General features: G+C 33.7%; 1 protein-coding gene across 16 annotated transcripts in view; it reads right to left on the bottom strand.

The window, feature by feature from the left end:
• Positions 1 to 14,210, bottom strand: part of LOC144965175 (zwei Ig domain protein zig-8-like) — a 254,589-nt gene that overhangs the window by 92,632 nt on the left and 147,747 nt on the right. The window lies entirely within an intron of this gene.

Below are 14,210 nucleotides of genomic sequence, written 5' to 3'. Positions count from 1 at the left end.
CATGAAGCCGCCGTACCTTGGATTATCATGTATTGAAAAATTTGGCCGGAAAACTCATCCTTCAAATATAGATTAATTTGAATGACACTCAACTTGGTAAAAACTCTCAAGCCTGGGACCTCCAAGTGTACGGCAGTTAACTGGTTAAATAATCTAACAAGATATAGGGATATGTAGTTGTGTGTCAAAGCAGGTGTTTGTATGGCCAAGAGGTATCTAAACGTATGCGACGTATTTATAAGAAAGTTTATTCATAGTATTTGCCTTTCCATGTGTGTGCGCAAATGTTTATGTGTACTAATTTATGTTGATTTGTCTTGCTGGGTGTTTTTTCTTTTATCTTTTATTTGCTGTATTTTCTTTCCTTCTTTTTTTTTTCTTTTTTGTTTTCCTTTTTTGATACACATTTTGTTTTGATAATATTTTAACAGGAAACTTTTACTAATCCCGAATCTACAATGAAAAAAGACAGCTACGTTTGTTTTCACCTACTGTTTAAGTTTTATATGATATAGGATATTGATTTCACTATTGTGTATATTATTATTCCAGTCAGTAACAAAGTGATCTTTAAAATGAGAGGCGGGCTATAGCTACAGGATGTCAGTACGGATTGTTTGTTTAAATTCTCTCTTAAGTGAAAAATCCTCTCTGACTGTATTGACTTATAAATAAATATCACGGCTCCACGAAAACAGTTGGTTTTCCCCAGGTAATACTAAGAGACTCTTGACTTGATACAAGCCAATATTATTAGAGAATAAAGCTCGTACCGTATTCAGGACACTAGCTCGATCTTGGTTGGATAGTTTGATAATCGAGGTTATATTTCTTAAATCTCGAATGAAAGGTAAATGTTTCGTAGATACACCTTATGCTCAAATTATCTTACAATGTTAGGGTTCTTTTTACTTTGCGACGAGTATAATATTAGATTCTAGCAAGTTCAACTTTTTTTGTCATATACACATTTTGCTAGTGTTTAAGGGGACAACATTTCCAAATTATGAATATTTGAAGTTGGAGAAAATGTATTCCATTGACTTAAAGCATGTGATCTTACAAGAATATGACATTGAATTGTATCTAATTGGGAAAAAAGTTTAGGGAATAGATTTATAGAGATTAGAGAAATGTTTTATAATCCAATCCAATCCATGCTCTCGCAGCGTCAGTACTGAAAATAGACGCAACATTTGGCGTGGAGTGGGATTGTTAGTTTATTGCTCTGTATCAGAATAAGTATGTCCTGTGACAGAAATGTGGACTTGATTTAATGTGATGGATAGTATTTTGCATTGGTTTCAGGCCCTATAACAATTGATTATGTTATCAGACCTGAAATAAGTACACGTTGCTATAGACTCATTTTTCAGCGTATAAAACAATCTGACATAATAACGTTGTAAGGCGATAGTTCACCATCAATACAGTAACGGATTCCTGGCTGCATTGTTACATAATATTGTTTATAAGATATTCTGAGCCAACAGAGGTCATTACAGTGATGGCATGGTTAAAGGAAACAGAATTGTGCCAAACGTGTTTTTATAGGAAATAGCGAGCAGACGTTTTCTCCCTGTTAGGTTTTTTTAACAACAGGTGAATCGGGGGACTAAATATTAACAGTGATATCAACCAACCTACGACCTACGTTCTCGCATGTAGGTAAACGTATGTGAGCAATACTTAAAACTCCGGATACAACAATATTAGTGGGACAGACGCAAAATTCTCGCTATATCTGAAGTCTCAGTTAGCTCAAGGTGCTATTGATAAAGAAAATAAAAATGAAAAAAGTGCATGAAAGCATTTCCATTATCGTTATTACAAGGAAGAATAAATTAGATGCTGGGTCGTTGAATATGCGTTCCACTGTAGCCTATTTGTGTGTTGCTAAGTTATAAAGAGTATGAAGCGTTTCTGAATGCATCGGGATTTTCCGAATAGGACTTTTAGATCATGTGAAGAATCCTTTATCATTGACTTGTGTTCGAGACTATGAGTTGCTGGCATTGTGACTCAGAAAACACTAATATTCACGTACATGGATCCACGTGCAGCAGCAGCAGTCGTAGTAGTAGTAGTAGTAGTAGTAGTAGTAGTAGTAGTAGTAGTAGTAGTAGTAGTAATCGCAGTAGTAGTAGTAGTAGTAGTAGTAGTAGTAGTAGTAGTAGTAGTAGTAGTAGTAGTAGTTGTAGTAGAGTAGTGGTAGTAGTAGAGTAGTGGTAGCAGTAGTAGTAGTAGTAGTAGTAGTAGTAGTAGTAGTAGTAGTAGTAGTAGTAGTATTAGTAGTAGTGGTAGTAGTAGTAGTAGTAGTAGTAGTAGTAGTCGTCGTCGTTATAGTAGTAGTAGTAGTCGTAGTAGTAGTAGTAGTAGTAGTAGTAGTAGTCGTCGTCGTAATAATAGTAGTAGTAGTAGTAGTAGTAGTAGTAGTAGTAGTAGTAGTAGTAGTAGTAGTAGTAGTAGTAGTAGTAGTAGTAGTAGATGTAGTAGTAGTAGTAGTAGTAATAGTAGTCGTAGTAGTAGTAGTAGTAGTAGTAGTAGTAGTAGTAGTAGTAGTAGTAGTAGTAGTAGTAGTAGTAGATGTAGTAGTAGATGTTGTAGTAGTAGTAGTAGTAGTAGTAGTAGAAGTAGTAGTAGTAGTAGTAGTAGTAGCAGATGTAGTAGTAGAAGTAGTAGTAGTAGTAGTAGTAGTAGTAGTAGTAGTAGTAATAGTAGTAGTAGTAGATGTAGTAGTAGTAGTAGTAGTAGTAGATGTAGTAGTAAGTAAGTAGTAGTAGTAGTATAGTAGTAGTAAGTAGTAGTAGTAGTTTGTAAGTAGTAGTAGTAGTAGTAGTAGTAGAGTGTAGTAGTTAGTAGTAGAGTAGTAGTAGTAGTTAGTAGTAGTAGTAGAGTGTAGTAGATAGTATGTAGTAGTAGTAGTAGTAGTAGTAGTAGTAGTAGTAGTAGTAGTAGTAGTAGTAGTAGTAGTAGTAGTAGTAGTAGTAGTAGTAGTAGTAGTAGTAGTAGTAGTAGTAGTAGTAGTAGTAGTAGTAGTAGTAGTAGTATGTAGTAGTAGTTAGTAGTAGTAGTAGATGTAGTAGTAGTAGTAATGTAGTGTAGTAGTAGTAGTAGTAGTAGTAGTAGTAGTAGTAGTAGTAGTAGTAGTAGTAGAGTAGTGTAGTAGTAGTAGTAGTAGTAGTAGTATTAGTAGTAGTAAGTAGATAGTAGTTTAGTAGATGTAGTATAGTGATATAGTAGTAGCATTAGGTGGGACAATTCCACTCCAATGCATGTGAATGAATCTATCTAATCAATCAATGCTGTGACATAGGTATATTTTGTGTTTTAGAGTAGTTGTGAAAAAATGAATTTCATGATGTAGAAGAAAAAATTTTGTTTCATAAATTATAAACAACTTGAATTTCCTAATCATTGTGATTTTGACGCGGTGGAACGCATTATAACTTTTAGACGAAAACAAGAGTACACAAATACCAACTTATGGCAATTATTATAATAATGATAACATAAACGCTCCAGATTAATATGTATGTGATTTCGTATCGATTTTGTCACATAACTAAATGTTTTCCTATATTAATTTAGCAACGACTATGAAAAATGTTTTTTTCTCTTTTTGAGGAAAATTTTGTCTAAAATCCAAGCCCTATCTCCACTGAGTAAAAATGTTTTTGAATTTTGAAAATCCATTGATAAATAAACAAGTTATACAGTTTTAAAGGTGTCATTTATTTGGATGACCCGCAAAGAGGAAAAAAACGCGAAAATATGGGACGCTTTTTCGGCATTTTTTTTTTTTTCGACCTTTCGTTGTATCTTGCGTAATAAGTGGATTAAAAGATTGAAACTTGAAGAGCAAATTAGGATGGTGTTTTGTAAAATACGGGAAAAGTACTCGTCATATTCATATGAAATTTTACAACCAAAAAGAAGAAATGTTCATGTATTACCTTGTCTTCGACAATACCTCCACGCCCGGCACTTTTCTCTCAATTTGTATTTATACGGTACCAATTTGTATTAATAAAAATTAATTAATTAATTAATTAAATATCCCTTTATTCATCCCAAGGAGAAATGTGCCTTTAGGGTCTATTCCAAGGGAAGATAGGAATAACCCAGGATTCAGCCGCAGCTCAGCGCCGCAAAGTGAGCTAGGGCTAGGTGACTTGCTCAAGGCCACACAACGAGGATAGTCGAACTCGGTAGGATGCGAAGAAGAGATCGTACCGCTGTGCCAAGCTACCCCCTAGAGGATTGTTTGTTGTAAATTGCTAATACAAAAATATGTCTGACAGGAGTATGAAAATAAATTTTATTCCATTTTCCTGCAGGTCAAATAAATGAAATCTTGTAACACGTATTGAAGCTGGATGACATTGTGGAAATAGAATAAAACGTGATCAGTATTTATTTCCTTTTTATAATTTTTACCTTTAGATCTTGCACAATTAGTAGGACGGTTGCTAGCATCACCCACCTGCTTGATTTAACAAGCAGTTCCCAAATCCACCGTCCAATGGTAATTAACGTTACTCAACACCGGGCTGACATAACACGGAAACCAGTAACCATTTAAATAAACTCGCCCTGTGCCAACGATAATAAGATGGAGTAAACAGACAAGAGTAGAATTCCAAATCTAATTTCATGCCTTGTTGTATTTCCCCTTGGTTTTTCTTTTGATGGTGTTGATATGATGAGGGTAATGAAGACATTCGTGAAGTTAATGATGATGATGATGATAATGATGATGATGATGATGATGATGATGATGATGATGATGATGATGATGATGATAATAATAATGATGATGATGATGATGATGAGGAGGAGGAGGAGGATGAAGATGATGATGATGATGATGATGATGATGATGATGATGATGATGATGATGATGATGATGATGATGATGATGAGGGTAATGAAAACATTCGTGAAGTTAATGATGATGATGATGATAATGATGATGATGATGATGATGATGATGATGATGATGATGATGATGATGATGATAATAATAATGATGATGATGATGATGATGAGGAGGAGGAGGAGGATGAAGATGATGATGATGATGATGATGATGATGATGATGATGATGATGATGATGATGATGATGATGATGATGATGATGATGATGATGAGGGTAATGAAAACATTCGTGAAGTTAATGATGATGATGATAATGATGATGATGATGATGATGATGAGGAGGAGGAGGAGGAGGAGGAGGAGGAGGAGGAGGAGGAAGATGATGATGGTGATGATAATGATGATGATAATGATTATAATGATGATGATGATGATGATGATGATGATGATGATGATAATGATGATGATGATTATGGTTCTTTACATCAACGAATTGACCACAATAGTCACTATTGTGGTCAAGACAAGATATTACGCGTCAAATCTATTTTAGTAAAACGGATGCACGTCGAGAGGGAAATCCTGGACTCCAACGTTTTTTTTGTTTTGTTTTTTTTCTAGTTTCTTTTTTTTTTTTGGGGGGGGGGGGGGTATTTGTTTTTGTTTTGTTTTGTTTTTGTGTTGACTAATTTATTTTGTTTTGTTCTGTCTTTGTTTTGTATTTCTTTTGTTTGTTTGTTTTTTTTTTTTTGTTTTTTTGTTTTTTTTTTTTTTTGTTTTTTTTTTACAAAGGATATTTATTGGGATGTCTCAGATTAATTTTTTTTTTTAATCACTAATATGTAACTGTAAAATCGCTATTAAACTGATGATCATGATATATTTAGTCGCTTATGAATTTATATCTAAGGTATAAAAATAACAAGGGGAGAGAGAAAAAGGAAGAAAGAAAAGAGAAGAGAGAGAGAGAGAGAGAGAGAGAGAGAGAGAGAGAGAGAGAGAGAGAGACAGACAGAGAGACAGAGAGAGGGGGGGGGGAGAGAAAGAGATGTTTATATATAAGGTAGACAGACATACTAAAATTCTTTGACTACAATGAACAAGAATTACATAAATTTCGTTTTAGTTTTGTTTTGCAACACCTTTCTATTTATTTTATCCTATCAGCATGCGATATATGCGAGTAATTCCATGCCACAAAACCGGCAAATCGATACCTGGGACCACCCATTTAAATAACAACAGCTTATAACACTTGAGATTTTCATAGTTTTTGTGATCTCTTGGTGGTCGTATCAATACTGATTGCAAAAAGGTGAAACCAGGTTAGCTTTGTTTGATAACAATAAACAAATGAATGATTCTGACACAGATTATTTGATAGCAAAACAAATAATAAATACCAAAACGGGCGTGTAACACAAGGTATATCATCATACGCCAACTCTTGTTGGCTATGTATACATATCTATCCTGTATGATTTTTACATTATTTTTCTTTGCTTTGTTGTGTTTTGCATTTTTTTAAAAATATTTTCTTTGTCGAGGTATTGATTTATTTATTTTTACTGACAAGATATTTAGTGCTTTTTATTTTTGGTTTGGTAAATATTTGAATTTTATTTACTTGGCATTGCAGCTTATATTCACAATACTCCACTCTTGATTTGGGTAATATTTTGATAAGCACGTAGAGGAATTATTTTGTTCACCCCATTAGTTCATTGTCTTTCTTTGCGCCTTCCCAAAAGAATATGAGAATTTTTTTTTTAAAAGTAATAATAATAATGCCATAAAATTGCTAACGATTTGATGAAATAAAATAGATTTAAAAGATTGAAATTGACAAAATCTAAAACAAATAATCGATAAGAGAATGTCATTTTAAATAAATGTTACGTTATGCTAAATGGTCATATTTTTATAGACAGTGAGTACATGCATTGAAATATATTGAATGCCAATGGTATTAAAATTGACATGAAGCCGCCGTACCTTGGATTATCATGTATTGAAAAATTTGGCCGGAAAACTCATCCTTCAAATATAGATTAATTTGAATGACACTCAACTTGGTAAAAACTCTCAAGCCTGGGACCTCCAAGTGTACGGCAGTTAACTGGTTAAATAATCTAACAAGATATAGGGATATGTAGTTGTGTGTCAAAGCAGGTGTTTGTATGGCCAAGAGGTATCTAAACGTATGCGACGTATTTATAAGAAAGTTTATTCATAGTATTTGCCTTTCCATGTGTGTGCGCAAATGTTTATGTGTACTAATTTATGTTGATTTGTCTTGCTGGGTGTTTTTTCTTTTATCTTTTATTTGCTGTATTTTCTTTCCTTCTTTTTTTTCTTTTTTGTTTTCCTTTTTTGATACACATTTTGTTTTGATAATATTTTAACAGGAAACTTTTACTAATCCCGAATCTACAATGAAAAAAGACAGCTACGTTTGTTTTCACCTACTGTTTAAGTTTTATATGATATAGGATATTGATTTCACTATTGTGTATATTATTATTCCAGTCAGTAACAAAGTGATCTTTAAAATGAGAGGCGGGCTATAGCTACAGGATGTCAGTACGGATTGTTTGTTTAAATTCTCTCTTAAGTGAAAAATCCTCTCTGACTGTATTGACTTATAAATAAATATCACGGCTCCACGAAAACAGTTGGTTTTCCCCAGGTAATACTAAGAGACTCTTGACTTGATACAAGCCAATATTATTAGAGAATAAAGCTCGTACCGTATTCAGGACACTAGCTCGATCTTGGTTGGATAGTTTGATAATCGAGGTTATATTTCTTAAATCTCGAATGAAAGGTAAATGTTTCGTAGATACACCTTATGCTCAAATTATCTTACAATGTTAGGGTTCTTTTTACTTTGCGACGAGTATAATATTAGATTCTAGCAAGTTCAACTTTTTTTGTCATATACACATTTTGCTAGTGTTTAAGGGGACAACATTTCCAAATTATGAATATTTGAAGTTGGAGAAAATGTATTCCATTGACTTAAAGCATGTGATCTTACAAGAATATGACATTGAATTGTATCTAATTGGGAAAAAAGTTTAGGGAATAGATTTATAGAGATTAGAGAAATGTTTTATAATCCAATCCAATCCATGCTCTCGCAGCGTCAGTACTGAAAATAGACGCAACATTTGGCGTGGAGTGGGATTGTTAGTTTATTGCTCTGTATCAGAATAAGTATGTCCTGTGACAGAAATGTGGACTTGATTTAATGTGATGGATAGTATTTTGCATTGGTTTCAGGCCCTATAACAATTGATTATGTTATCAGACCTGAAATAAGTACACGTTGCTATAGACTCATTTTTCAGCGTATAAAACAATCTGACATAATAACGTTGTAAGGCGATAGTTCACCATCAATACAGTAACGGATTCCTGGCTGCATTGTTACATAATATTGTTTATAAGATATTCTGAGCCAACAGAGGTCATTACAGTGATGGCATTGTTAAAGGAAACAGAATTGTGCCAAACGTGTTTTTATAGGAAATAGCGAGCAGACGTTTTCTCCCTGTTAGGTTTTTTTAACAACAGGTGAATCGGGGGACTAAATATTAACAGTGATATCAACCAACCTACGACCTACGTTCTCGCATGTAGGTAAACGTATGTGAGCAATACTTAAAACTCCGGATACAACAATATTAGTGGGACAGACGCAAAATTCTCGCTATATCTGAAGTCTCAGTTAGCTCAAGGTGCTATTGATAAAGAAAATAAAAATGAAAAAAGTGCATGAAAGCATTTCCATTATCGTTATTACAAGGAAGAATAAATTAGATGCTGGGTCGTTGAATATGCGTTCCACTGTAGCCTATTTGTGTGTTGCTAAGTTATAAAGAGTATGAAGCGTTTCTGAATGCATCGGGATTTTCCTAAGTGCTATTACTACTATTATCTGAACAAGTGGTAGTAGTAGTAGTAGTAGTAGTAGTAGCAGTAGTAGTAGTAGTAGTAGTAGTAGTAGTAGTAGTAGTAGTAGTAGTAGTAGTAGTAGTAGTAGTAGTAGTAGTAGTAATAGTTGTATTAGTTGTAGTAGTATTAGTAACAGTAGTAGTAGTAGTAGTAGTAGTAGTACTAGTAGTAGTAGTAGTAGTAGTAGTAGTAGTAGTAGTAGTAGTAGTAGTAGTAGTAGTAGTAGTAATAGCTGTAGTAGTAGTAGTAGTAGTAGTAGTAGTAGTAGTAGTAGTAGTGGTAGTAGTAGTAGTAGTAGTAGTAGTAGTAGTAGTAATTGCGCATTTTAAAACTTTATATAAACTTAACCAGGTTTTCATATTATTGGCTATAAATTGAAGTTTTAGCATTTAAACGACTCCAACCTAATGGTGTTAGGTATGAGACATTGGACCCATATAATATGTTTATTTTATAATGGGATGACTAGGATTTAGAAATCAAGTTGGTGAGATGAGACGGATTGTATGAATAGATCCTATGTAATATTATAGTCTTAGATGTTATCTTCCCATAGCTCGTTAGACTATATAATATTATAATACTACACATGGAAGTTGTGATTCAGTATGGAAAGATATGTGGGAGGCATAACATAAATGAATAGGATTCAATAGTCGTAACGTCACTTCCTTCCTAATGACGCATGGTAACGTAGCAACACTGGCTCTAAACTATCGGAACAATGGCGGACGCAGTATGAAATATTTCTCCGGCGAGCATAAAAGCATATCCAGAGGGAAAAAAACCCATAAATTTGATCATGTTTTGACTTTAACACATTCTGGTCACAACACATATGAAAAGTTCTAGCCAGGTGAAGAATAAAAAGTAATGATTTTCTTTGTTTAGAGACAACGCCAAAAATGTGGTTATATAATGGTAGAAATTATACATATTGTCTCTAGTCTCCGGTTTTGCCACAGACAAAAGGTGGCAATCCGTGATGTCAGAACCAAGTAAAGAATTTCCTGTACTGCATTTAAATTATTCACGTGTTACAAATTGAAAGGGGATATAAGCGTAAGATAATGATTACAGGATGTGATTCGTCTATTAAGAAAAATAACCTAATTGATCTGTAGGAATTTATATATATATAAATTTCTTAGTGAAATGCTTAGCCTACGATACGATATCTTATGGCGGAAGCGCACAATTAATTGATATATATATATATATATATATATATATATATATATATATATATATATATATATAGAGAGAGAGAGAGAGAGAGAGAGAGAGAGAGAGAGAGCAGTTGGCCACAAAAAACGCCGCTATTTATTTATGTCTATTTCAAAACGTTATACAGATATATATTTTTTTAATTTTTACTACTATTAGAACTATTCTTTATGAATAGATGTACAAAGCATCAATATAATTAAATTAACGGTTTTTGAATAAAATAAAATCTGGTAACACCATCTAATAATTTTAATATCGAAAAGATGCCGATACTTATTGTGGCATTTGCGCGTTGTAATATATTTTAATGAAGACACGTGTTGCTACGCCTGGGAAAGTCTGTGATGGTAATTACAAAAAACCATTGGAAGAAAATCTTTTGTGAGACTATGAACACCTTTATGCTGGAAGGAATTTCATTTTTCAACAAGATTGTGCTACATCCGATATTAGCAACAGTACACGAGCTTTTCTTCGAAGTAAGAATATTTATTTCACTGAGAATGTCAACTGTACGCCTCAACCACCCGGCCTGAATCCATGGACTTCGCAATTTGGAATTTTTTGACCGAGAAGGTTTATTATAGTGGACAAAGATCTGCATTCACAGAAGAAATCATGAGAGAAATAATTATTTTATGCCTGGGAGGAGATATTCATTGAGGAAATTCGGAAGTTCATTTCAAGTTGGAAAAAGAGACTACGTTTGGGTCATTTCAGAGGACGACGGTGCCTTTGACCACATTAAGTGCTAACTTTGTAATCGTTGGACCAAAATAGACACGCGAGAGTGCTATATATCGACGATTTCTTACACATGAGGAGAATTATGATGAAATTAATGCTGAAAATTACATCAAATGTTAAGATCGTCGTCATTTTGTTCTCTGCAATGTTGTGTCATTTTTCTCTGATATTGTATTTCTGCACACGGTTTTGAAAAATTACTGTTTATCTTTTTTGTTTCTCAACTCATATTCATAACATTTTGACAGTCTACGTAAAAGGATTATTTTTTAAATTTGAATTTTTAATTTGAGAGAAATCCACTGAAAAGTCTCAGAGATACACGCCAACAAAAAGCGGGTTTTTGGGGTTTTTTTGGTTTTACTTTTTTGTTTTTGTGTGTTTGATTTTGTTTTGTTTTTTTTTTTTTTTTTCTGTTTGTTTTTCTAGTGACCACCTGATATAATATCGAAATAGAACAACGTTCCTCTTAGGATTACAACCCTGCTTGATATGCAATATTATGATTGGATGTCTGTGATTTAGAAATGTCGCTATCATGGGGTTGGTTGTGTGGGTTAATCTAAATGTAATATTTCGTCTTAGCTATACTCCCAGGGGATTTGAAAACTGTGTTTGGTATGCATGTTATTATAATTGTATGACCCACGCTAAAGGAATATAATCCCAAAGGGAGATGGATACACAGACAAATCATAATGCATCTGTCTTAATTTGAATTTTCTTTGAATATTCAAGAAGACAATAGCTCAGATGTCGACCTCGCCATTCTTTCCTCTAGATCTGAATAATATTGGTACCGATAACAGTGATTATTACAATGGAAATCAAAGCGGGATAATCATATTGTACAGTATGTGGCCTTGAAATATCACATGGGGCCTTTCCTTGTAGAGTTTTGGACTGGTGGTGCTCATCACTTTAAAATGATTTATCTCATAAGAATTACGTTCTTTCCTTATTTTACCTTAATTAGGGTCTCATCTCATGTAGTTCCATATCTGAAGCAGACGTCGGAGGTCATCTTCCGCCAAGCTGATCTATCTCTTGCCAATTCTATTAAAGCAGCGCCACCTTTCTCAGCTTCATCTGTCCAAGTTCTTATCCCTTTCAAATACGTTATTCTTTGTCTTCCTCTTATTCTTTTTCCATTCATCTTTCCAGTCAAGGCGAGTATTTCCAAACCAGGGTGGCGGATAATGTGTCCTAAAAATTCCATTTGGCGTTTGATGATTTTTGTTATCAGTGATCTTTTTCTGTTTGCCATTTCTAAAATTTCTTCATTTCTTTTCCTTTCCATCCATGACACCCTCATCATTCTTCTGTAAAACCACATTTCCACTGCCTCCAGTCTTTTAACCATGGTCTTGTTTATGGTCCAGCTCTCACAACCATATAGCAGCACAGACAGTACATAGCAATCCAGGACTTTGATTTTTGTTTTCATGCTAATATTCCTGTTTTTCATAATTGTATGTAGCTGGTTGAATGCATTCTTCGCCATACCTATTCTTTTCTTTATTTCACAATCTGATTTTCCATTGGATGTTACATTGAAGCCTAAATATTTGAAACATTCAACTTGTTGTATTGTTTGTCCTCTGCTTGTTATTACACAGGCTGGTGGGTTATTATTTTTAGATACCGTCATACATTCTGTTTTAGATATATTCAGTTCCAGTCCCATATTTTCACTACTCCTGACTACAACATCCAGTAATTCTTGTAGTTCATGTTCAGATTCTGCCAGTAGAACCGTATCATCTGCATACCTCAGATTTGTTACATTCTTTCCTCCAATACACACCCCCTTCTTATGTTCGATATCTCTTAATATCATTTCACTATAGAGGTTGAATAAATCTGGAGACAAGACACACCCTGCCTAACTCCTCTTCTAATAGGTGTAAAACTGCTTAGTTCGTTGTCAACACGCATTGCTGCTTCTTGTTCCCAGTACAAATTCCGTAATATTCTTAAATCTTTACCATCAATGTCCAAGGATGATAGAATTTTGAATAGTTTTTCGTGTTGTACTTTATCAAAGGCTTTTGAATAGTCGATGAAACACATATACAGATCTTTATTTACTTCAATACATTAGGGTAAATGCCTTAAACATGAACTGATATTGATACAATCCTAATAAGCCACATTTCTTTTTTTTATTATGACAAACATTTAATATATTTGTACCTTAATGAATTTATTTTTTTGTGGCTCAATTTCTTATATTGGTTGGTCAAAATAGCTTGCGGTTTCGGTTTTATTTTTTCAAAATGAATGGAATTCCAATGTTAAATATATGATCAACAAAAGTATATTGTTTAAATTTGTTTAATAATAATAATAATAATAATATAATAATAATAATAATAATAATAATAATAATAATAATAATAATAATAATAATAATAATAATAATAATAACAATAATAATAATAATAATAATAATGCTGAAAACTTATATAGCGCTTTAACTCAGAGACACTAATTACAACAATTACAAATTACTTTGGATGAAACATACTCATTCACACACACACACACACACACACACACACATAAGCACACATACACACACACAACACAACACATATCACAAACCAGACTTATCTTGCTTTCGTATCGTCTACTTAAATCGAAACAGATATATTTTAAGCGAACGTTTAAAAATAGACAAAGTACTTGTTACTTTTTCACGAATGCTCTGTGGTAAGGCGTTCCAAACAGAGGGTCCGAAATGAGAAAAGGATCGCATTCCAGCATTTTTCCGTATTCGAGGGACAACTAGTTTGGTGGAATCACTGGCCGATCGTAAGGGCGGGGTTTTTGAATATCTTTCAATTAGTTCCGAAAGGTAGGAAGGGGCAGTACTTTCAAGACAACGATTCACTAAAACACAGGCTTTGAATTTAACAGGCAGCCAATGCAGGTCACGAAGCAGAGGTCTGGCACAATCACACCTACGCTTCATGAATACTAGTCTGTCAGAGCTTTTTTGAACAACCCGAAGACGTCTCAGATTATATTGCGAAACGCCAAACAACAGAGCATTACATTAATCCAATTCTGATAGTAAGAGGGACAAAAGTGTTTGGTCACATCCTCAGATTATATGAACCGTCTAATGAAGGCAATATAAATGTTAAATGTATGGCCTCTTTTTAAATTAACAGAAGAGAATTGAAAGGGCTGTTTTTAAAGCAGCTGTACGTGGGTTTATGTATTTTTAGATGGGCAGTTATAGTCGCTTGCTACCCACTTAGTAAGAAAACGGATGTACCTTGTCCCAGAAACCTATTTGTTTCTCTATTGATTAAATAGGGAATTAATAGAGGTTACAAAAGAAAAAAGACCTTCATTAAAGACGTTCTCGGGTGACATTGTAA

Source organism: Berghia stephanieae, chromosome 2, assembly GCF_034508935.2.
Source record: "Berghia stephanieae isolate SIO BIC M18660-M18661 chromosome 2, UCSD_Bste_1.3, whole genome shotgun sequence".
Taxonomy (NCBI): domain Eukaryota; kingdom Metazoa; phylum Mollusca; class Gastropoda; order Nudibranchia; family Aeolidiidae; genus Berghia; species Berghia stephanieae.
Note: the sequence above shows the minus strand (reverse complement) of the source record. Positions and strands in the feature narration are given on the sequence as shown.